A 27,478-nucleotide genomic window follows, 5' to 3' on the forward strand; every position below is an offset into this window, starting at 1 on the left:
CGATTGGCGTTTATTGATTTATCCTTTGTTTGATCCGTGATATGCATATCATTATTATTATTACTATTTTTTATTTATTTTTATTGTTATTATAATTTAAAATAACTCTCTAAAGTATTGGTAGGGGTCGTTAGAAGAGATTTACACATTATATTTATTCATATAAATATGGATTCCATAAAAATGATGAATAGACGGATAATATCATTATAAATCCAGTTTGTCCGATTTTGTTACGTATACATGAGAAGGATTCTCGCTAAAATTAAATCTTTTAGAGTATACATTATTATTATTATCTTTGTATTACGCATGATGCCGAAATGTTTCTAGAATTGGTCGCCGAATCATAATATAACAATATTGAAATATTGAAATATATTATATCGCGTGGCTTTAATATTCACGTGATATTGTTGTAAAGGCATCCAGAAAATGTGATACATTTTTTTTACGTTTACCGAGTTCTAATCTCAAAACTTTATAACAATCGCCATCGTATATAATACTCTACACGATGTACGTGCAAATGCACCATATCTGCTCTAGAGTAAAACATAGAATTTAATATTATAATATAATATAGTGCGTTGACCTGTGCCTGACACGGTAGTCGGATCGAATCGTCAACACAACCACACAGCGCGCCGAGGAGGTTTCCGGCCGTCCAAAAACTCCATTGTGTTGGCCGTTTATGAACAATAATATGATGTAAGTATAATATGTAGGTACCTACCATTTTAATATGGTATTATTATAATTATTATCATTGTTAAAGAGTGTTGTACTAGGCCATAATAAGAGTATTGTGGCTTTTATTTATTTTTCGTAATTCGACGAATATATACATGACTGATGACCGCGCAGACCGTTGTTATTGTGCGTCGTACACTTTTAGTATGTAGGTACACACGACCTCTCCGCTACACGGACAAAGTCGTAAAAATAAATTGACATTTTGATTGAAAAAATAACAACCAAATTATAATTATATAATATACGACCGGTATAAAAGTGCAAGAAACGCTTTGTTGGAGATGAGGGAGGTGGAAACAAAAATACGACCTTCGACCGTTTGAGAATGCCAGCTCGATGGACTTTACGAAGGCGATTATTGTTTTGGACATTTTATAGTGAAATCGTTAAAAAATAAAATAAAATAGATATAAAACACAAAACGACCGATTACGCCCGCGGAACGTGCGTTTAGTGCGGAACCGAATTAGAGTTTTTGAACATTTGTTTTCGTCATAATAATATACAATAAATATGAGTGTGTATGCTTAATATATTATTGAGACGTGTCGTCCGCGTAGGTCGAAACTTGAAATTATATTGTCAATAACTTCGTGCGCTACGCGGACATAAACGTCGTAAGGCCGATATTATACTCGCAAGTTATTTAGGAATTGAATGACCATTGACCGGGCTATAATATTATGCGCACGAAAGCCTAACTTTGTGTCTATTATATTATTATTGTTTCCCTGCAGGTGATATGCTGCAGCGAGTCCGCCGAAAAGTAAATTTAAATTTTTTTTTTAAAATATAATATGGTAAATATTGACGAAAATATCAAATAAATTGCAACAGTTTTACTGTTTGATATCTCTAGCTACAGTGTATGTATATATTTGTTGTCTCAATATATTTTGACATAAAATCCATTATACTACGTCCTTTGATCCCATTAACAAATTGAATATATAAATTCATGACAAAAACTCTATGATAATATTGACATGTATGTTTGGCAATAACACGTTTCACCGGAGATGAAAAAAAAATTATGTGAATATTTTTGTCCGTAGTTTTTGAATTATTAGCGTATACTATATCGTGTTTTATTGAGGTTAATCGAAACGAATTTGACACGTTTAATATAATATAGTAACACTCTACACCAAGTCCTATATACCTACAACTATAAAATATTATAAAACGTGTCTTGCAAAGGAACAACCTTTCATGACTCCGCATCACACAACAATATATTATGTTTTAATTTAAAACAGAAAAAAAGACGCTGTCCGACTGTAAATTGATATAATTAAGAAAATAATATTACATTGTTACAAGCTTATATTTTAAGAGTTTAAGAGCTTGCGAAAGAGTTTTTGATGTGTACGCTAAATGCTAATGTATAATATTTATTTCGAAATGAAAAACGTGCGGCGTCATATTATGATATAGCGTTCAGGGGCGTTACTGCTGCAGCTGCAGGTGATAATATTATGGCATATTTCAATCTCACATAGGTATATTGCCCGCGCGCGTTCCACAAAGAATACTGACAATATTATTTTGTTTGCACAAGGCGATGCGGTCTGGGGAGGGGGAAAGGGTGTAACGTCCGACCATATCATTATATTATATACCTACAATACTATACATATTATACATAATATTTTAATTACGCGATCGATGGCCGGTGTATATAATATATATTATAAATATTAAACGATGTGGGCGTGGACGTAGAGTGGATTTTCTATTACTGCGACTACTGTGCAGCGAGTGACGGGGATGCTACCGGACCTCGAAACAAGGCGCGAATCAAATCCGAGTAAACAGTATAAATTAAATACTTCGGAATTCATGCGATTACATCGGAAACGACACGAATAATGAAATCTGTTACTATGTGCAGTACATGACACGTACCTATAGACGTATACGCGTGAGGAGATTTGATATTATACAATAATATCACTGCAATAAATTGGTGTCGTCCTCGTGCGGTGGCAGCGATGACGAATATAAAAACCACCCGTGGCTTTTTTGTTTTTGGTAATTTTACATCAAACTGCGCATAAAACGATTATATTATTTAAATAGTTTACTCGTATAGAAAGAGAGAGAGAGAGATAAGAGAGCGTGTGGTAAGAAATAGCATACGATCCATCAAAGTGATGGTGGCAATCAAACGGAGCTTAGATGACAATCCTCCATCAACTACATCGACATATTTCATATATTATTCTTTCATCCCCTTCCTACAGCCACCGAAAAAAAGCAAGTCACACGCTAAGTACAATTTCTGTGATTTGTAGAATCACAAGCGATACCTATATAAGCTATTAAAATTCAATGACTTTTTGTTTCATAGATATATTATTTTTCGATAAACTATTGATATTTGATTAGACTTTTGACTACTTCGTGTCGGTGAAACTTTTCGATGCTCTAGCAACATAATATTTATCTATCCATCTCGCTATCGCACCTCACTCATGTTAGCCACTTCAAACTTCCGCAGCAGTATACTGTACCCCATAGACAGAGACGTATTCAGAAATTTGGCGCCCGGGTGCCAATGTTCCCCCCCCCTCCCACAAATTTTTTTTTTACTTTTTCAACTTACCAAGCGCGTTGGAGCTTACTTTCCGGTGACAACCCGTTATCGTTATTCTTTTTAGAACAAAAGTTAGAAAAAAAAGCAGATTTTAAACTTTAAATATTATGTTATCTTTATAAATTAATCACATTTAAATATTTAATATAAAATAGGTTTAGTTATTATCAACTATAATTACAAAACAATAAATATTTAAAATTCACATATTTTTCATTTTCATTTTCATTAACAGAAGATGGGTTATGTAAAAATCTAATGCCGCCCCTATAAAAATGCCGCCTGGGGCGATCGCCCCCTTTAGCCCCCCCCCCTAAATACGTCACTGCCCACAGAGAACCACCGCTATAAAATACAAAACTTTTTTATTATTAGTGGGTGGATTTATAATTTAATAATGCGTTTATTATTATATAATCATATCAAAATGACAGCCTCTTTAATATTAATATTATACCTTAGTATATATTAATATTATGTTATAAATTATAAACGTTCTGCTTGTAAATCATATTATTATATAATTATTATCTCTATTATTATTTAACAAAGTTCAAAAGTTAAACGGCTGAAAATTCGCCAGTACATAGTTTAAAAGTACGTTAAATAGCTCTCAGCGATATGATCCGTTTGAGAAAAACCACACGAAGTTCTTCAAACACACACAAGAAAATGCGATATAATATATTAAATACTTTTAAGTCAACTTCGTGCTGCAAATAGATCTATTATATTGCAGATATATTGCATATTCAAAATAAAAATTGTCCTTTCAGATTGGAAATTTTTACTTATATACAATTTTTATATTATAACTTATAAGTAACATTAGGCATGTGTGTGGTTGGGCAACGGAAAAAAAAAATTAATAATTATTAATGATGCTTAATATTATGAAAAACGATTTCGTGAGTAGTCCCACGGATTATGAACTAATTAAAATAGGTCAGTACCTACGAATTTAACGATTGCAATGACATTAATTAGGTATAATACTAGAAACTAACCTAACCGTCCCGGATGAGTGTTTTCCCGGAATCTGTGCCAATATTTCCTTGTGTCGACGAGTTGCTTTGTCATAAAATTATTATTATCTTTTACATATACAATATGGACAAGTCATAGTCTCCAGTAGAGCGGTGGACGGGAACTTTTAAACAGGATGTACAGTGTACACATAGGTGTATTATACTATTTAGTTGCAAGCGAATTGGCGCATCACGATTTTCACTATCTTGATTATAGAGTTTTTAATGTGATAAAACGATATATAAATGAAATTCCTGGTGTTATTATACAAGCGGCATTGAACCGATAAACCAGTTTTTGCAAATTAAAATATTATTAATAAAGATAACTGTAAAAAAAATATATTACTATTATAAAAGCGAAATCTAAAATAGTGTAGGTACAATTGAAATGATAATAAACAAAATTACAAGCACCATTAAGCCATTAACCATTCTGACTATTAACATTAATATATTACCGCACACAATATGTATACTTTCGGAATACCTTGATGAATGATAATATCATATTGGAGGATTAACGGCAGCGCCAATATTATCATTATAACTTATAATGAATATTTAAATACGATTGCGAAATAAAAACGTATCGCATATAAATAAAACGTAGGCATCTGTTTGATTTTAAGTAACTATATAAGACCATAAAATTACGAAATAAATATTATTTTTTGTATTATAAAAACGCATTTGAGGGCCTTTTCAAATAATAATTTACTATAGGTACTTCGCAGTTATTTCGTAACCATCGTTTAGAATACATCGATAGCAAAACGCGTATTTTTTATTACTATTGGAAGATATTATTATTGTTACTACGAGCTTTTGACCAACCTATGGTACTTGCCTAAGAGTCATCGAATTTTTTCGCGCTTACTAATAGAAAAATTACCTGTTAAAAGGCTTAGTGTACAATATAAACTTGTGGTTACTATTCTCGTCAGTAAATTTTCAAAAACCCTGCCGAAAATATTATCAACGATTGTACACAAAATAATATTAACAAAACTGTAATATAATATTATTATAAGGTGCATAATATATAAAATCGTCAGGTGCGCCTACCTATTCAATCATACTAAAAAGCACCTTCGCGACAATGATGTAACGCTCGGCCATTAAAAAAAAATTCTAAATAGGTAGGTACCATGAATTCATATAGGTACTATACGCATATTCATCAGTGTATAGTATAAACTATATAAGTTGGTTGTAACTACGTATTTTAATAACCTCGATTTCGTTCATGACCACGTATAATTATTGTGTTAATACGCCGAACGTGACTCAAAAATATTAACGATATTACGATGCAAAGTCGATTTTTTTTTCGTAGGTATTACATATAATATCATTATCATATTTCGCGTGTCGCCGTGACGAATGTAAATAGGTACGGCTAGTGCATAATATTAAAGTGTCTGGAAATTTGTAGAATACGAAATCGCATGATATATATATATAGCACATGTAGACTTATTCCCGTCCTCACTGTCAATTGGACTTTTGTCGACAATCTTAACGAACTATACACTATATAATACATATATTCGTACAGGTTAGAATCTATTATAAGAACACTTACCAGATTTCACGTGTTTGACAAACGACCACGTATCTACAAGCAAACAAATCTGTAAAGAAAAAAACAGTATTTATTATTGAAAATTAGAAAAAAATATCACATTTTGAAATCGAAATCGAAATCAAGATTACATTTTATGTGTTGTAAATGTTAAATGGTAACGCAACATTTAGCTATTATCGGTCACATGCCATCGTGGTAATAACGTTAATTTTAACACGCCAATATGAACTAGCTAGTTTGATTAAATCAGATATACCAATTACCTAGTTTTCCGCTACCATACCGCGTATTGTAGACAATCAAGCATTGGAAGTATATAATTATGAAAATCAGTGGTATTGATTAGTAAACAAATTGATTCTTTGAATAACACATTTTTAATACCGATGGATATAAAATATTTAAATAATACTAATAACACTAATAAAAAATATAGCACTTCTGACCTATTGAGATTGTACAACTTTTATTTGTACGTACCTACCTACTGCATATTATTATACTCGTAAATTTCTTTGACTGCACATACGCATAATATTACATAATGTATTTAATATTATGTTACAGACAATAAAATGGTAAACGAAACAAAAAAATAAAAAATAAACATAAACTGCATATTATTATAAATTCTTTAATATTTTTATATTATTATTTATTTAACGACAATACTGCGTACTATGGAACAAGTCATCTTGTTCCATTTTACACGAACATTGTTTTAGTTATAAGACTTATTCCTTTTTACCCGAGTATTATTAATTGTCATTATGACTTGATTCATTTTTCCTGCGGATTAAGATAAGAAAAATAATCAAACAATATTTTTATTTCTATAGTCGGGTGAATGAAAAGTGGCCGCTGATGCCCACGCACCTAGCGGTGAATTTTCATCATTGTACCGCAAAATTATGGAAAAAAGCGCACGCATTTTGAATTATTAATCATTATTAATCGCATTTTACGTGATTCACTTTGAGAACCCATGGCTTATCGAAAAAAAAAAGGTTCCTATCATATTGCCAGCGGCCACTTTTCATTCACCCGACTATAATATTGAAAACCGTAGAATTTTTTTTTCTAGATGGCGTATTAATCGAAAAATGGCTAAATTTGACTTTGATTTTAGGTTATGAACAATAAATAATATTATACTAATATGTTATAATATAATACCTATTTATTTTCTGAATTTAAATAAGATGCATCTCGCCGGGGTAGGGGGGGGGAGGTGATATGAGTTTACTATCTAGGTACACATAATATATAATTTATATTGTTATTGTACCTACCATATTATAGCTGCAAAAGGCGGACACAAATCTTTTTCAAAAATTTCTGCTGATTTTTATTTATTAATTGTCGGTATAATATTAGGTACCGCATAAACTATTATTCCGGTATAATATGATTGCTGTTAAAAGGTGTTAAATTTACATAAATACATAATCCCGCCGACCATAATGATTATACCAGAGGTCGAATTCGCACCGTTACAGTACAAATGTTATCGTGTTACAATATTAATGGAAACGGACGGAAACCTATATAAGCTGACCAGCCCGTAGTCGATTGTGTCATCGTGCGTAACTTTAGTTACATATATTATATATTATTATTATGATTTATGATTAACTTCACATACGCGCACACTACACGTCTACACTTTGGTCATAGACATTCCGACGATGAATGACATCCGCGTGAAATGAGTAAATAACGTTCGAAAGTGATTTTCAAGGTGTCTTTACGCGTCGCGCGACGTCATCGTCCACCGATTTCGTAACGTTTCGTTTTCGTCTAAACATTTCGGGGGCGTCAAAACTTTCAAAATACAGACGGCGAAGAATCGCATCAAGTCCCCCGCGATTATTACGTCCGGTTGTCGAAGTGATCGCGACTATATTTTTCCTCAACTCATGTGTATATAATATTTGTTATATACAAAACGTGTCCAAGGTCCAATAAGTCTTTCTTATAGGTGTAAATAAGTTTATCGTTTATATTTCTGACTGTAGCGTGCGCGTTATAAAACTGAATAAAGTTTTTTTTTTTTAAATTATTATTTATAAAAGATATTTATACAATGTGTAGGTATACAATAACTAACGATACAATAAGTAAATATGGTGACATTAATTATTGGGTATATAGACGCGGCTGCGGCGTGACATTGACACTTCTTCCATTTTATAAACTTAGCGGAGTAATTTGGTATAGTATAATACTAAATATCAGTTAATATAGATTCTGTGGTCATTTACATCCAAGACGACGGGGAGGGTTGTCAGGTACTTAATGTGTGAGAGGAGAGTTTAGATATATGAGGGAGCTTGTGTGATTGAAAGAGTTTTTATAAAAAAATGTATAGTGATATGAAGTAAGTGTAGATATTGTTGGTACCTATATGTTGAAGTCATGATGTATAGCATATACATTATACATTGTATTGTAATGCAGCATATACGATTATGATGTACCTATACAGGGAGCGTTAGAAAAAACACGAAAAGAAAAATTGAAAAATCTTATATTAATTAAGGTTTAAATTTATTGAGGCCCCTTGCAAGAGTTGGATTCCATATGCCATTGCGGGATTTTGTATTTATTTGTAAAATTGTAAATTAATGTTTTGTTGTTTAGAGGGATTTGGTATCGAAGTAGTGGTTAATTATTTTATAGAATCTGAAGTTAAGCCACGGTTTGTTTGTCTATACTTATTCCAGGTTAATCTTTTGCTTAGAAGTGCACCTAGGTATTTAACAGATTTGTCTTTGGGGATTAATTGGTTATGTAGATGCAAAATGTATATTTTATGGGCTGAGAGTAACGGTGATGTGGGTGGATTTGATTTGGTTGATTTTAATTTTCCATAAACTGAACCATATTATTCAATTATTGTAACTGGATTAGGTTGTATTAAAGGTTGTTTGTGGAAAATATTATATCGGCATTAGATCAAGTTATGGCTATATCATCGAATCCCGGAAAAAAAATCCCCGTAAAAAAATCTCTAACTATAATTTTACTATACCTAATTATATATATATATATATTTTTTTATTGATTAACTAACTAATATTATATTATTATTATATACACTATAAAAATAAAACAATATATACAATTTTTTTCCAATTTTTAAACTACATATATGATATAATAAATATAATTTAAATGCATTTTATAGTGCATTTCTTATAAAATAATATGTTGGTACAAATTAAAAATTCATATTTATTAAAAAATTTTAATGTTTTAAATGTATTTGTATAATTGTATAGAAATTAAATGTTTTATGCTGTATAATATGTATATTAATGTATCATTATTACTATTTATTATTTTTTTTTACCAACTGATATACATACTCTAATAGTCGAATATACTAATTAGGTATATTATTATAATTATGTAATTTTTTAAATAGTTGCTTTGGGGATTTTTTTTCCGATTACCATATCATCGGTGAATGTAGATTTATCTTGTTGGATTGTGGTGTAGGTCTGCTGATATTTATAATATACTATATTATGTTTCAGAGACTACTGTCTAAGTTAAAATGTATGGTATCAGTTGTGTCGATATCATTTTTGAAAACGTTCAAAAATGATAAAATGAAATTTGCAGGTACGTAAATATTTTTGACCATATAGTATTTCGAATTTGTTCAATAACGATTGCCTGTTTGAGAACACTGTTTTAAATAAGCTTATACAACTTTTCAAGTCGACAATTTTCTTGTTTTTGCAAAATAATTTCTTAACATTTCGATTTACTTATTATATGTTATATCTACATACACGAATTAGGCAAACGTACTAGACGAGGTAATACAATGTTATATATTTGTTTGACAGTCGAGTACTTGAATACTTTGGTAGTCGCGGTGAAGTACTACATATAATATTAGTAGGTATATTTGAAAATCACCGAATGTCACAGAACCTAGTGCATCCGGCAGTGACCCACACAAAAGTGTCAGTGACATCACGAAGTTTACCTCGTGATCGTGATTTCATCGAGATTGGTCATATGTTTTTTTCGTTACCTGCACGTGCGACCGACCGACCGACGACAAACAACTGTTGTCCGCGTACGTCGTAGGCTCGCAGCCCGTAGGTCGTTAGAGGCAACTCGGCAAGACATGATGAAATCAGTAGATTACATGATACTATATACATACATTCACCGTAGTCTTTATAATATTTACTAAGCATACGAGACAATGCGTTTCCGTCGATAATAAATTTTACGAACGAGCGAGGTGCGGCGGTGCAGCTCTCCGACAAGGCCGTCTGTTATATTTTCACGTTTATATTATAATCATAATAATAGTGATAATAATAACAAAAACATCGAAATGTACGAGTATCTACGACAATAATTACTAATTAGAACAATAATATCACAAAGGTTCAGGTCATGCAGATTTGAAATTGTTCCGAAAAAACGAACTTTACTGTTCGGCGCGTTATTAATTAGTGCGGGTTACGATTTTTCATGGTATGTGTTAGAGAAAAAGAGAGATAAAGAGTGAGAGAGAGAGAGAGAAGTAGTTTAGGTGTAGGTGTCACTTGATTCGGTCCAATGCACTTCAGGGCATCGCGCCCGCTACGGAACAGACGGTTAATCCAGCTGTTTATTTTAATTTTTTCTCTCTTTCTACAATTCTATTCTTAGCTAGTCGACCATCGTCCACCGTGTAGAACGGATTATACCCATTATATAAATTGCTAAGGATGCAAATTGGATCTAAAATTACAATGATTCACACCACGACGACGTCCGATCGACGTAATTATTATTATTAGAATTCAAAAATAATGTGCTCATAATGTACCTATTATTGGTGTCGGTACTCGATACAATTGTCCGGAACTGTTGGGTCGGTTTTACGGTTTATAGTTTTTTCTTTTTTTTATATATACATATATATAAGATTGTTCTCGAGCATAACAAATAATACGTAATTTTATAAGCTGTCCACATCGATGTGCATCGGGTGCCGATGAAAACGCGTTTGACAATTTGTAGCTCAAGTTCCACGACTGGATCGCTGTGTTCGTGGAGTAATCCTTGATTTAATTTTGTCCGTTATTCTCCGTGCGTGCAGAGTTACAATAGGTGCTCGTTATTATTGTATAGGCACCTGTATTGATTTATCGTGTATACGAATCTACGCTGTATAATGCGTAATATGTATTATATTTAGGTTTTAAACAAGCGGTCGCGCATCGCGTAGTGTATCTATTATTTCGTCGTGCAAAAGCGCATATTACGCACATTGTGTTAGTTAATTTCGTCGTTGAAACGGTCCACCGACCGTTGGCATCGTGATAACGGAAATGCCCACAGCGTCCATTATTGGTGGATGTACCACACGTGGTACGACATAGTCCTATTGTACCAAACACGGCGATAAGTAATCAACATTTGCGTTTATTTCACCGTCGCTGCGTCCGCTTACACCGTCCGTGTTTCATTCGAGCGGATTCGCATTGAACGAATTGATAATAATTTAAATAAAACAGTACACGAAGTCCATGTAACAATATTAAACGCATCTTATGCGTTTACGTATGGCAGACATCTCGTTTCGTATTATACCCTTCAATTATAATTACACCCTATTGTGCGATGCGTTTGAGAAATAAAACATAATATGGTATACGATGGGTACGTTTTGGTACCGTTATAGAGGCTCATACGATCAACGTACTAATATGTATATAACTACGGGCGCCTGCATGTGGAGTTCCGCGATTGCATTTATTCGATTTACGATGCAGTTCATGGCCGTAGGCGGTCGTTCGTCGACAAGTGCTTTAAAAAAATATATATTTTTTTCTACTAACTGACGACATTTGATGGCTATTTTTTTTTCCTGCGAAGCGTATTCAGTCGTTGTCGAGTTATACTTTATTCCTATCGTGAATGCATAGTAATAATAATAGTACATGTTGCACCATCCATTATAAGTGTACTATGTAATAATATGTGCATTTATAATCAATGTGGTTTTACATACTTCATATGGTTTATAAGCGTATATATAATATAATGTATGCTCATATAAATATAACCCTGCATTTCGAAAAGACGTCCACATATTTTTCACGTCCGTGTAAAACGCTTGTATGTACCTAAACCTATAAATTATAAAACGCTCGAAAATAATCTTCATGATCGGCTTAATGTAAAAGTCTTATATGATTGGACGTTCTTTGATAATCTACTTACACATATTATAATAGGTTAATGCTGTATTATATTTTTGGACTTGAGAGTTTACTACGATTATTTGTGAATTCATATTGCTTTATAGTAAACAATATAATATAATATTTTACTTTGTTATACGTCTTGATTATGAGAATCGGGTGTTTAAAATCTTTTTACTGAAATATATTCACAAAAGCGTTGAAGGTTAAACTAACGTATAGGTTAAGCCATCCATCTAACGAGATGAAACTACTTACTAAAGATGTAAAAGTATAGGCACTATACAGGCGTTTATTTAATATAAAATTGTTCTAGATAATCTTTCGGCTATATTTTATGCCATATAGTATAATAGATATACTAACCCGCGAATGGTAATCAAAATATATTCTTATTTCTCCATATCTTGTTTTTTTTTTTTTGTTACTTTCCACGACCTCTCGCATGTTCCGACGTGTCAATTTATTGGCGAGATAAAAAGTGAAAGAATATGTGAATACAAATGAAAAAAAAAATGTACATTACATTACGATTTCGAAATTTTGTGGTACCTGCTATTATTGACATGATCAATGGCTTAGTGTTCATTAAAATTTATAATATAAAATGTTCTCCATCCAGTTACTCCGCGTGTGAGCGTGTATATATATATATATATGTTGTACAGTTGCAAAATCTGGCAGTCTGGTTGACATTAAAATCGAACGATAAATTAAGAGTTTTCGCAGCCGTACGTCGGTCGAAAATTATGCGGAGATCGGGTCCTCTGCTGATATCACGACGCAATTTTTCTGCAGCTTCAGAAGGAGGAACAGAAGAAAACAGAAGAAAGAAAGAAGAGGTAGGTAATAATCTGCGTAGGTGAAGATTCGTCGTCACAAGATGATAGTTGTGCTATTAATCACACATTTTGTTTGTTTTTTTCTACACCAAAAAAATGTCAAGACACCGAACCACTATAATAATAATAAAATAATAGTGTCGAGGTATACAATATGGTCATATATCTAAGTCTGTTAATAATATGAAAATCGATCAGTGGTAATAATTCTTGTTCGCGCGTATCTAGCAATAATCCATCACGCAGTAATAAATACTTCAATAATAATCATCATATTATTTGACATATTTAGAATAATATTATGTCAATATGAGATGTAGTAAGACAGTTCTAACTTCTAAAATGATTGGATGCCGTCGAATAAAGGATTGGTGAATGTCAAAAACAGAACAACAAATCGAGATATGATTTTATTTAGGATATCGGTCACCGAAAATTCATGTGAAACAAAATCAGTATAATATAAACAACGTGGCTATAATAATAAAATCATGTATAACTATTATAATACGCCAAATTAATAATTTATATATTTATATATTTGATAAGTCATTACTCATTATACAGACATACAGTGTGATATGTATGTCCAGTGCTTTGTCATTTTAAAATAATTGATGAATGCATATTATATATACAAGTACAGTATAGAACCGCCATAATAACAATATTTATGCATTCGACAGACTGCTGACATTGAGTGCAAACAATGCGGGCGGGCGGATGAAAATTTGTTGAGGGTACGAAATTAATTTTCGAAAACCTATTTAGCCTTCAAGGGCACGCGAAATACAAGTGACGTATATTATTGTTGTACATATTATACTACGATACAAAATATATTACAAAAGAAAAGCCCGCGGTTGATCATCGATTTCCAAGTGCGTCTCAATAGCGCGAAAACCCCAGTGGCGCCGAACTCAATTTTCATAGGTAGGGCAAAGTACTAAAATTAATACCCACCCCACCCAGAAACACCTAACTAAATCGAGTATTTGCATCAGTTTTTGATATTCGGGAATATTTATGTTTGATTTTTTCTTATATGAATTATTTTTATACATCACAATCATATCCTAGATTCATCTACCCATTCTCACAGGTCGGGTGGTTGCCCTATCTGAACATAAGGTTCAGTACCACTGGGAAACCCACAAATAAAATGCTGCCAAAATATTATTATTATTGTATAAACAATAATACGTGATATTACAATGCCGAATGTAGTATATACCAACCTAGCTGTACACCTCGATCGATCAACCACCGAGAAACGGTTTCGGGATCTGGAGAGTCGGTCGTTCTAGCCGGGGGCTGAAACCGATATAGGTATATCTCGTCAAAACCCTTATTTAATTATTTTGAGTGCTAAAACCTACCTATCACTATTTCAATCTAAATAATTGATAAAACATTTCAGACATTAATTCTCTAATTCTCGATATATATACATATATAAAATATATACGAAATGTAATACATTTGCGGGTATTATGTTAGTTGTACCTGACTATAGTAAAATTTGTATTCAATTTTGATAATGATTAAGAAAATAAATACTTACTTAAATTATTAGAAGTATAATATATACATTTTTAAGCATCAAGTTGTGAATATTGTTGTTCACTTAAACAGAAATCTTAATTTTTTTTTTTTAACTTGACCAACTAAAACCTATACATACTACATAGCCATATCAAGTCGTTTTTATTACATGATTTTGTCGGAAGTACGACTACGTTCATCTCGCTGAAAAGTTCGAAAATCGTAAACGTGTTTATTTGTATTCATAACATAATATTATACCTACTTACCTACGGCAGAATGCATAACATTAACACTATGCGCGATCCGAACGCGTTATGTATACACAGCGTATATATATATATATGTATGTATGTATACGCGTAATAAACTAATATCACGTCTCGGCCTATATATTATACACACGCGCGAACGTGAAGAGGTCGTGGCGGGCGATAGTTCGACTTTTTACCCGCGGCATTTGATTTAACTCCCTTCCCTTCGCCCCATCCACACAACGCACGTGCGTTTGGCTTAATATGAAACAGACGCCTGTCGGGTATATATCACATGCGCATGATGCATTATATACAGGTATATATTACGCCACGAACATAAGTCGATACATGAATGTTATAATAATATAAACGTTCATCTGTCATCAGCGGTCGTGCACACACCCGTTCGGATGAAACACGTAATTTGGCCCGGAGCCGACGGGTGTCTGCGTGATGATAAAAAAAATCAAATCAAATCAAATAAGTACACAAAAAATAATGTGACGCGCCACAGAGGCACTCTGCAGAGACGTGGGACCTACTCGGGTTTTCGTAGTCTGTCTGCAGAAGACTTAACCCGGTCTAATCATAACGATATGTACTTAATATTTTTTATTTTATTATAATAATTATATATATACATTATACAGGGTGATTTTTTTATCATGATCCACTGATTTTTTTCACAAAGTTTCATGTTGTTAAAAAAAACAACGTTTTTATTAAAAAATTATGTTTTTAATATTTTTTTCCTTTTCATTTTTTAAGTTTTTACTTTTTTGAATGACAACCTAGAGTTTTAATTTCATATTCCAAAGCAGGATATTTTTCTAAGTATTTTGATACGTAATAATCGAATTTTGGACGAGTAGTTTATGAGTTATAAGTATTTAAAGTTTAGATTGGCGGAGTGGAGTGTTACGGGGTTACCCCACAAAATGTTTGTCCACAAACATTGTTTTTTTTAACAACATGAAACTTTGTAAAAAAATATTTTCAAAAACATTGATAATTTTTGAAATAATGAGTGGTTCATGATAAAAAAATCACCCTTTATATATATATAATATATATACTTACAAAAACAACATAATATCTTATTGATATCACATAGTATCATCCGATATCGAATAATGACGACAATATCGTTTTAGCGGCAAACCGACGTGATTTTTATTTTATTATGATATTATTATCATATCGTTACTATAACAATAATTATATTTTGCGGGAACGGCGGACCCAGTCGTGTAGTATGGGTATGGCGTATGGGTTTCTTTATTATTATTGTTATTATTACGGATTACGATTATTATGTTATTATCGTATGGGTATAATAATATGCGAGCGAAATTGACATTACGACGGACCATAATGTACACGATATAAACAAGCGGCGGCAGCAGACACACTGACCTAGTTTTTAAGGTCTTGCCGACGAGACATTGTCGCGTGCGCCCGCACTATATCAATAAAATTTTCGACACGTATAAGCTAGAGCGCGGATTTATATGCATTAAAAATCAATCAAATATGCGCTAAAAAATCTTAAATATGCATAAATATATGCATTAAAATGTTAAAATATGCATGGAAAATAAAAAAATATGCATAAAAAAATCCCGAAAAAAATTAATTTTTGGAACATTTAATTAATACAATATATTATAAAAAAAAATTATGGAACAATACTAAAAACACTTTTCTTTATTTTTTCCACTTTCACTATTTTCAGGTAGCTTTAATCTATATATAAAAAAGGAATCAATTTATTTCAAAAATGTCTCCTAAAATAAATGTACTTACCTATATTTTGATATTTTGATATTAATCGAAACAATCGAAACTATAAAAATATAATTTTTTTTTTTCTAATATTATAATTGAAAATAGTATAAATTTAGAAAAACAAAAAAAACATCGAAATATGCACGAAAAGATGAAATATGCAATTAAAATTGTAAAATAAGCCCTTAAAATAGAAAAACGAAGAAATATACTAAAATATGCACTAACAAAGTTTCATTTTTTAAATCGTTATGTCATGAAACAAATTTTGTGCTAACTTACCTAACATATCATGCGATCAACCAGAATAAATATGTAAATGCATACAAATCCTCGCTCTACGTATAACGTATAATGTACTATAATATTATATTAAATAGCGAGATGCGTCTTGTGTTTGATCACATCCACATTATGATGTACAATATTTCCGTACCAACACTATTTTCGTGCGCTATACTCTATTTAAGAACAGATAATGCATTGGAGGGAGATTGAACTTCTTTTTATTACTTAGGTAGTTAGGTGCTTAGTATCGAGTAGAGGTACTTATTATATTAACTGGGATACTAACATTCTACGAGTGCGACGGTCGTTGATAAGGCCTAGATTTAAATGTCTCAACTATTAAACAGTTCTCTAAAGATAATCAAAAATGTCTTTTCACTGCAATATTATGTTTTCAAAAAATACTCGAATTATTATAATAGACAGTGAAAAATTCTAAAATTTCGGAAGTTACAGACTTCCTAATATTTCTAACTAAACTAATCCAAACTAACAATAATAATATCAATAATAAATAAACATAAATACAGAATGCACAAAAAAGCAAATGCAATCGCGATAACTAAGAACCAACTGACCAGCTAGCTATTTGTTATTAATTTTTTGAGTACAGGTAATCACGCCCGAAAACCGCTGTACATAGATAAGGCTTTAGGCATCACAATCATTAACAGAACGATATACATTATGTACAGATAAAAAATACCTAATATTTATTAACTCAAATATCACGTATTTTTACACTAAAAGCTTTTAGAATGTAAGTATGCTCTAACACAATTAATAAAATGGTTTGAAAATAATATTAAACGATATAAAAATGGAAATACAGTGAAAAATGCGAAATAAAAGTTTTGAAGTATCTGTCAAGTACATGAAATTAATTATGCAGGTACTTGGAAAGCATCGCGTCTAATAGCGCGCCCCTCATAAAAAAATGTATTTTACATTTAAATCTTGGCCTTAGTCATAGAATATAATAATATACGCGTTGATCATTGCTATTATTACCATAAAACTCGTAGAATGTAGAGTAGTGTGCTTTACATTTATATATATTTTCACAATAATAATATTATCCTTGTAAATTGGTTTGTCATTCATTCATTTATTACAATAGGTACTACGTAATATTTTAATAAACGTTTATGCAGTTGTTGGCCATTATAATTGAATAATTTTTTTCCATATATCCTATACCATTCTGCGAAAAATAGTCCTCAAGTAAAATTATATTGCTGCAATTTGATTTCAAATTCCGAATAACGACTAATAAGAATTGCATTTAACTACCTAACAACAATTTATTATTCAAATTAAAGAACTTTTCAATGATAAAGTTAAGCACAAGATAACAATATTATGTTAGAAAAATAATAGAATTATTAAATCGTTATATTTAAAATATTTTATTTAAAAAAATATCAAGATTTGTCTACCCTTTTATTTGACTGTGACTAACTAACTCCAACGGTATATTAATGAAATATTGTATGTAACACAACCATATCCAAACTTAATTTAGTATTTTATTTTTGTACTTTTGCTATGATACAATTCCGTTAAAAACATAATTACTGATTTTTATATTACTCTATAGTATACAGTATACCTATCATTATACCCAAGACCCATCCTAGAGCATCTATATGAATAGGTACACCGTACACATCACTGATGAGTGATGGTTGCAAAACAAATTACTAAAACGTTGTGGAATACGAAATTTCAAACATGAAAACTATACATGAATCGTGCACGCAGAATCGCTAATAACGTTATAATCCCAGTTTCCTGTTCGTAATTCGGGTATAGACAACATAGTATTATAGTTATTTGAGCGGTAAAATAAACGTCTCGGCTGAGTGCTCGGTTTGAAGTCGATGGTAATAATAATCAAATTCAACGGTGAAATCACATTGAAATAATGATATTATGTACATTTTACAATGATGATAATAATAGGTAATAATATTAATAACAACGATAGGTACATGTATACAATTCTATTACAAAAGTCGTATAAAAATAAAAACGAAGTAATAACAATAAAAACGAATAACAAATAACAGAATCGGAGCAAATTTGCATTCATACATTGAACTTACTCGCAGAGGTCATTAACGGCGATGACGTGCCGCAAACGCACATACACAGTATACACATATACACACGCTACACATACAAACCACACACCCGCAGTGTTATAAACATGACTCATACGATCCAATAAAACAACTCAAAGACGATCGCGTTGTCCGCAATGGTTCTCAGAATACACCTCAATCAAAATAATTTCGCGACCGTCCTATCATAGGTATTGAAAGGCACTTATAGCTTTATTTTATAGCGGAAGGCAAAAACAAAATTTAATACTAAAAATGCTTCATATTTGTGGAGAAGAGCATGAATTAATATTGGTCGAAAATGATATGAATAATTTGAATCTACGAACAAAAGTCCTGCAATAAAAAGTCCCACGAAAAAAGTCCTGTGTCATAAAATTCCGCGTACCAAAGTCTGATTTATTTATATATATTTATTTATAAGTTAATAATAATAAACAATAGTACACAATATTAAATTTCATATGATATATAAAATATAAGAGGTTGGGATCTGTGAGTAAAAATATGAGTAATGAATAATGATGTAGGGTATGATTTTATTTTTTATTTTTAAGTTTGACAAACCATATTTCAACCCCTTTAGTCGAATACAGTGCATGTTTAACTTAACATAAAATATTGGCATTCAATTTCTAATTATATTGACAAAAAATTATGATGTAATATTTTTATTTTTATTGTACTTATAACATTGATTTAAATTGGAAAAAGTATTCTTATATATTATATAATAAATAAACCGGAAATTTACGACATCAAACTTTTGTTAGCAGGATTTGTGTTCGGCCGACTTTTAGCTAGAATTCTCTGAGTACATACAACTTTATTATCGTTGGTTTACGGGCTTGATAAAAAATGATGATATTTAAAAATGGGTAATATAATTTCAACAGGCCTATGATCCACCCTTAGATATTTCGGATAGATATTTGTTGTGCAGTGCGAGGGGAAGCTTCCTAGCCTAGGCTGTCAATAATTTCTCTCTCAAGCCCAAATTTTGACGCCGCTGTCGGTCATTATAATAACGTATAATATAATTATAATGTACGTCGTATTATTTCATTTTTGTATGCGACCGTGCTCACTCGGGAAACTTTGTTCGCGCGAAAAACTATTTATTTATACTTTTATACAGCTCCGACTATATTATGTAGTAATGGTAGAGACTTCAACGACTATTGCAGCCATATATACCTTATATACGCATAATTCGGAATGGCTCGTGCAAGTCCCGAGGCCGCGGGTTATTCGAGATGACAATCTCACACGGGTAGGTTAGGTAAATGCATAATGTGCAAGCTGTAGCCACGGTGAGCGGGGTGACGCGTGGGCGGTAAAATAGTGTGGCTGTTTCGCGGATGTCGCTGGACTCGTGTGCGGGCGACGGCGAAACGTCTGCTACGGGGAAAGCGTCGCGAAGTACCTATTCTTGTCCGTTACGATGTTAAATAAGTATACGGCTTACTATATGATGATGTTGATAATAATAATAATCGTCGTATATCGTATTACCTGCTAGCGTTCCCATCTATATAGGACTGGTCGGACAAAATAACACGCACGTATATTATTATTATTATTATTGTGTATTAAATATAATTTATTTTATTACAGCCCTGCACGTGTCTGGCCCAGCGATGGTGGTGAAATCCCGAAGAAACGCTTTCGTGATGCTTTCCGACTTCCCGAATCGCGAATATTGTGCAACACGGTCTTTCTCGTGTCGTGAATATACATTTTATTTAATGTATAGGTATACGATGATGCACATGTAAATGGTCCGTTGGTTCTTTTATGTACGAATTTGCGATCACACGCGGGCGACGGTTATTAGTTTATTACTTATTATATAGTACAACCATAATATTATAATAATTTAATAATCACCTCTCACTGCCACCGACAACCGACTAATTGCACCTGATGCGCATAATTCGAAATTGACTTACATATGGATATGGGTACATAATATAATAACGCCCAACTCGAACCTCGAAAAATCGAAATCAAAGCCGGTCGGCCGCTCATCGCGATATTATTTTTATTTAGGTACTCAATTTTTGACTTAAATTATTACGTCCGAGTTGCGAATTATTAAAAAATAATGGCACTAATGCGGAATTTTGTAATTACGGTAAAATCTTGGATTCTGATATGTCCTTGAAAACAAAAAAAAATAATAACATTGCGATTCCATACACTTTTCTCGAGGCGAGACAATCCAGATAAAAATTGATAGAAAAATAAAGTAGCGTATTTATTGGACGGTTCAGGGTTATAGTAGGGAATGATGTCCTTCGCAAAATTCGTCATCTATATTTTTGCGACGTCTTGCAAGCCGAGTTCACGAAACGACACGTAATATTTTTAACGCTTTCTCGTTAATAGTAAATAAATTAAAAACTAAACCGTAACAATCGTACACAATGAAAAAAAAACCGAATAGTGTATAGGTTCAACTCGGAGAGTCCGCAGCAGCGCGGAGATTGAGTTATGTAAAATTACTTAGCTTATTGTGCTATTATAATATAGAAGAACAAATTTTATTGTCCAACTAGTTGTGTTAAAAACGTGGGTACCTATTTGCTACTAAACACAATTGAACAATTTTTTTATTTGTATTCAACAACATACATTGTTAAATTTAATAAGCGTACAATTAACAAAAATGATTTTAAAATGGGTCTTAAACAGACCGTTAAACGTCACACACAAATTATTCGAATCAATATCAGGGGGAAAATATATTAGTAAGTATACTTACTAATAATAATACAATCTATCCAATAAATAAATAGAGAGAAGTCGTCCAATGTTAAGAGCATATGGACATATGGTACACCATTTAGAGGTTGACGGTATATCCCGTCATCATGCAATCCTGTTTTCGAGACGTTATTTTTTTTATGTTAGTAGTGGCCAGTGTAATCTGTTCGGGTCGAATGCCCGAGCCACTATATAGTAATATAATACCTACTGTATGTTACAATACGTGACATAGCTAGTTGAAATCATAAATAATCTTTTCAGTCACAGTCATCACTCCATCTATTCTGCAGTACCCACTACTGGGCTTTTCCATATGTGCGTGTAAGAAATTACGTGCCTGTTATTTTCTGGTTACGCAGCTTTCATCGGCGCTTTGTCCGTCCCGCGCGTTTAACGCCGAGAACAAAAACCGAACGGAACTGTGGTACACAGACTGGAGAGCAAAACTCGCCGAAAAATAATAATCATAACGAAAAAAAACGATGACAGAGGAAGATTAAAAATAAAGTGTGTGTTACGCAAGTTTTTGTATGAACATCAACCTACACCCGTACCGGGATACTCATGTGAGCGATGGAAATACCACTTCCGAAATGTGTGTGGCGTGGGTACTGCATCACATCGACAATGGATGCTGTACAAAATTATCGAAACAATAATAACATACTAAACAATTAGAAGAAAGACTATATTTTTTTCGGTATATGTTTAACCATATGGCCGTGTTGATATAGGTTTTCCGTGGTTGATATTAGTAGGTCGATGACACCAACTCACAGGTATCTAACTATAAAATGTTATAATTATAACTACTTTAAACCGTCCGTAGATGTAATCGAAAAGTTGTTCAGTGATAGGTAGTATTATAGCAGCAAACAGTTTTTAAAAGTGATTCAGATATTTTTGATATTATTTTATCCGATTTAAACTAATATCCAAAATATGTCTGGGTATATTTATTATAATAATAATATATTAATATAAAATTCATCATCAGGGCCATACAACATATTATTATATTGTAGTATTATGTTGTTTGTCTTGTTCGAAAACCCACGTGCTGTTTTTTTAAACCACTCAAGATACCTCTACGATTTTTTTCGTTTGACGTACCTTTATATTGTTTTGTATACAAAACTGAAGACCGACTATACCAGATAATGCGTTTGTGGTTCGGTTCAGTATTACGATGTGTATAATATCAGAAAGTTGACTGACCACTATGATTTCGAACAAGCAATATCTATACACGATATTTACGAATCCGAAAATACAATATAAAATATATTAAATGGTTGACAGGCCACACACGATTTGATGTAGAGATACTTTTAAAAGTGACAGTAAATTTATTGTTTTGAAATTTTTGAAGGGTTAAATATTAAAATACATTTTTACAGCCTGTCCTTAAAACGAAGATTGAATTATGTAAGAATACTTCAACGACAATCGGCTGTTATACGATTTTACGACATATCTAGACAAATACATTTGGATATATTATAATAACTGATATTTAAACTTGTATTTCAATCGAATAATCAAAACTATGCATTTAATTATTAAAGTTGATAGGGCGGGTCTAAATGGAAATTTATAATTAGATTAATGTTTTCTTACACTATAGTTAAACCATGGTGTATACGAACTCCTATGGTTATATCGAATTTTAAGGATAACGAAAAATGTTCGAGATATTAATCGAAAAATTCAAGATATCGACTTTTCTTGGAATGATAGTTTGGTGTAATGGTAGTTTTAAGGAATTTAGTTTGAGATGACGAAAAATTCGAGGTATCGGCTTAATAAGAATCTACTTTGTGAAGGTATGTATACATACATATGGGTATGTTAAAATTATAATTTCCCAACAAATCAAAACAATTATTAGAACTTAAAATGTATTGTAATTATTCTTATAATCTAAAGTATTAATGATTCTTATGTTTAAAGTAGACTCCATATGAATAGCTGATGCGGTTAGTATAGTTTTTAAGAAATTACCGAAACCAGAGTAAATACATAGTATATATTGCTTGGAATGTATTACGAGTAGATAGTTTGTGTTTAGTTTAAGTCTTTTTTTAATGTAAATCGACGCATTCAAGTAAACAAGAATGTTGAGACTGTCGGTTTTTTAAGTACACTCGTCATTGTTTGTAGCGATATAACGTAACCGATATATTGAATATAAACTACTTCCAAATTTGGAACGTCGCGTCGGACTAACGCGAGTGTCTGGCGCAGCCGACGACTGCCATCAACCTGCAGCGAGCTACCGGCTGCAGGCCCGTTGACTGAAGGTATAAATAATGATAAAAATAAAAAATAAAAAATACAATAAAAGCTATATTTAACGATAGGTCTATTGGCGTATATTATATAATATTATGATGTTGTCTACTATAACTATCGCATAATATATATTCGTAATAATGTTCTGATATTCTGAGCAATAAATAGGTACGAAAGTGGATCGTAAAACTCCCGTGCAATCAAATAGAATAATTCAACCGTTACCAAAGTACGATCGGTAACAAAAAAAGATCGAACGAAAAACAATATGTGGGCATATAATGCAATATCAAAATAATTATAATAATAAAATAATAATAACCTTAGACATATAAAATATCATAATAATATATAAAACACATACCCTATCTCGTTTTAGCTGGTCGTCGCCGATTCAATTGTATAATATTAGTAATAAATCGTTTGCTGCGGAGAAGCAGTAGTAGCTAGGTATACGTATATTATAATATTATTATTATTATAGCGATGATTGACCGGACAGACGGATTTCGTTAATTGGCGTTAAAAAAAAAATTGATTTTAAATCGCACTGAAACCAAATTGGTCGAGATTTTCGCGACGGCGGAAATAAAACACGCGATATAAAAAACGAATGTGTCGCGTCGATTCCTGTTGACGGTTATGAAAACCGATACATATATATTATTATTGTTTAAAATGTATATAATTTATTTACTATGATAACGCAACCAGATTATAACGTAATTCGCGTGATAACTGCGAATTTCTATTATACCGCGTGGGCGTAATAATAATATAATTATATGACAAAAAAATAACAATAATAATATTATGATATCTCGTCGTGTATAGGCTCGAAGTCGCACGTGTCGTGAAAATTTTCGCGTCGTCCGCCACCGCCGACCCGGTCGAACGTGTTTCGCGTACTGCGGCTCGGCAATCGTCTCGCGTGCCGGCCGGGCGCGCGACACTCCGGCGGCGAGAGTTCACCGTCCCCACCGACGACGACGAGACCGCCGACCACATAATAATATCATTATTATTATTATTATTATTATCGTATACCTATGATGATGACGATGACGATGATGATGATGATAATAATAATAATATACGCGTACGTTTGTGTTGACGCACTCGTTCGGTTCGATTCGCGTGCGTGCGCAATGCACATATGCTGCATATGCTGCATATTGTAGGTATATACAGAGCGACGCGGAAACCGGTGTGGAAACGATTTTTCCTCGCGTTTTTACACTCCCCTCGACAACCCCCCCCCCCCACATACACACACACACAACAACCGTAGTCCGACCACCGCCCGACGCCCACTTGGCACTGAATGCGTGCCAGTGACTGTCTGTGCGTGTGTACAGCGTACACGACTGTATGTGTGTGTGTGTGTACGAGCACCGTGTCCGCCGCGGGTCTCTCCTAAAATGGTCAACACCAGACGAGCGCGCGCGCACACACACACACGAGTACACCGAGTATTACATATTATTATTATTATTATTATTATATACAATAATATGTAAAGTTGGGTACTTGTGTGGAAGCAGACCGGTGACAGCTGACCTAAGTCTGGATTTGCCATGTTCATCGCGGTATATGTGCGTGAAATTCGGTGATTAACGTTGTGTCGTTGTAAACGTTTTTGGGTGTAATCTTTTGTTTTTATCAGTTAGCCAATAATGGTCACGTTAATGATTCTGTTGTAGTTGCGAAGCACAATATCGTATAACATTTTCCTAGGGTTCAGAACGCGGCCGTCTGATATCTGTTGATCGAGGAAAGGTTTCCCGAAAAAACAATCTTTATATGTATACATCATCATGATATTATTGTCCACGATAAAACTCAAATAACAGGTGCGGCGGATATTTCGACTGGACTTGGCCCGGTATCTAGAGAGTCTTGTTTTTAATTTCATTTTCAATTTCGAAATTCCCCACACCTCCCGCCGAGGAGGCAAAGATTCGTTGAGCGGCTGTGTTCACCGTTAGCCGACCGTTCCAACGTATTATGATATATACCTATAATCTACATGCACAATAGCTAAAAGTACGATTAGGTCGTGCGCGCGTCGGAGAGCCACTTGTGTTCGTGTACTTGACAATAATAATAATAGTACCAGCTATATATATATATCTATATATGTATAGGTACCTACCCAATAATAATGATGGCAATTATTATTATTATTATTCAGACGGTGGCCAAGAGCGTTGAAAATACCAAAGGAAAATAAGACTTATTCACATAATATTATAATCTATAGTTATATTAGTTATACGCATATAGGTATACGAATTTATTAAACGAGTCCAACGCGCAGCTTAATATTCATTTATTGCGTTCCCACGTCCTCGTTAATATTGCATTTTTATAGAACGTGGATCATATTATTTGTGAAAAATCCATAATAATTAACTTTTCGTCTTCAAACCGACCGTTTCAGAGAAGTGCATAATTTATTAATTATAGGAAATTATTTTCCAACTTCTTGAGATTTGAGATAAGTATTCATCATATTATATCATGACATACAACAAAATCACGAGTATAATGTGAATGAAGTAGTACGTCATCGATTCGATATTATAATTGTTTACATCTCAACGGTGTGTTTAATTTTTGATAATATAATATCTCTACTATTCCACAGCAATGTAATATACCTTGAGTAACGTTTTCCAGGGACTTAGATAATCGCAAATTAAGAGGATTAACCTTGTCTTCAAATATGAGTTGATTTTTTATCTTTCGGTTTTTTTTTCTTAGCCTTCCGGTGTTAAACCATAATCGACCTCCATTAACAAAATAATACATAGATAAACCAACTTATCACCGAACTAAATGCGTATATTATTCCGAATATACCACTCGTCTTTAATATTTTATTTTAATTATTAATTACCACTATTTTTCATCATAAATATATTTTAAAGGACACGCATTTATATAGGTACTATAAATAAATATGACTTAAAATAAATAAAAACTCTTCCGTTAATAATGAGTGTAAAAAAACTATCATTATAGATAGTTGATACTAAAAATGGATTTCGAACCATTTTATAAGGAATACAATATGTTCCCTTTGTAATTAGTAAACAACAATATCAGATATGATATAAGATATTATAGTCTTACAGTGACTTGATATTAATGTAAAAACAAAAATGAAATGGTACCACTTACGAAATTATTTTTGAACAATAAGTTCAATGTAAACTTAATAACATCACTCTGAGCCGTAAGTTATAATAGTAATAATAATAATTATTATTTTTATATGCATTGGAATTTCAATTGATTACAATAAATAGGTTTAAATTTGTTCATTTTGTATGTTTTCCAGCTCAAACGACAACAGTAGTGA

At 32.4% G+C, this 27,478-nt stretch overlaps 1 protein-coding gene across 2 annotated transcripts in view; it reads right to left on the minus strand.

The window, feature by feature from the left end:
- LOC107164640 (uncharacterized) overlaps positions 1-25,028 on the minus strand; it is an 84,257-nt gene extending 59,229 nt beyond the window's left edge. For both annotated transcript variants that reach the window (XM_089222569.1, XM_089222568.1), the window contains exons 1-2: positions 24,476-25,028; positions 5,972-6,020 (exon numbers count right to left, since the gene is read on the minus strand). The gene's annotated coding sequence lies outside the window, so the exon portion shown is untranslated. The remainder of the gene's footprint in view (positions 1-5,971; positions 6,021-24,475) is intronic.
- Positions 25,029-27,478: the final 2,450 nt, after the last annotated feature.

Source organism: Diuraphis noxia, unplaced genomic scaffold (assembly GCF_037042655.1).
Source record: "Diuraphis noxia isolate RWA-SAM2 unplaced genomic scaffold, SU_Dnox_SAM2 contig0003, whole genome shotgun sequence".
Classification (NCBI taxonomy): domain Eukaryota; kingdom Metazoa; phylum Arthropoda; class Insecta; order Hemiptera; family Aphididae; genus Diuraphis; species Diuraphis noxia.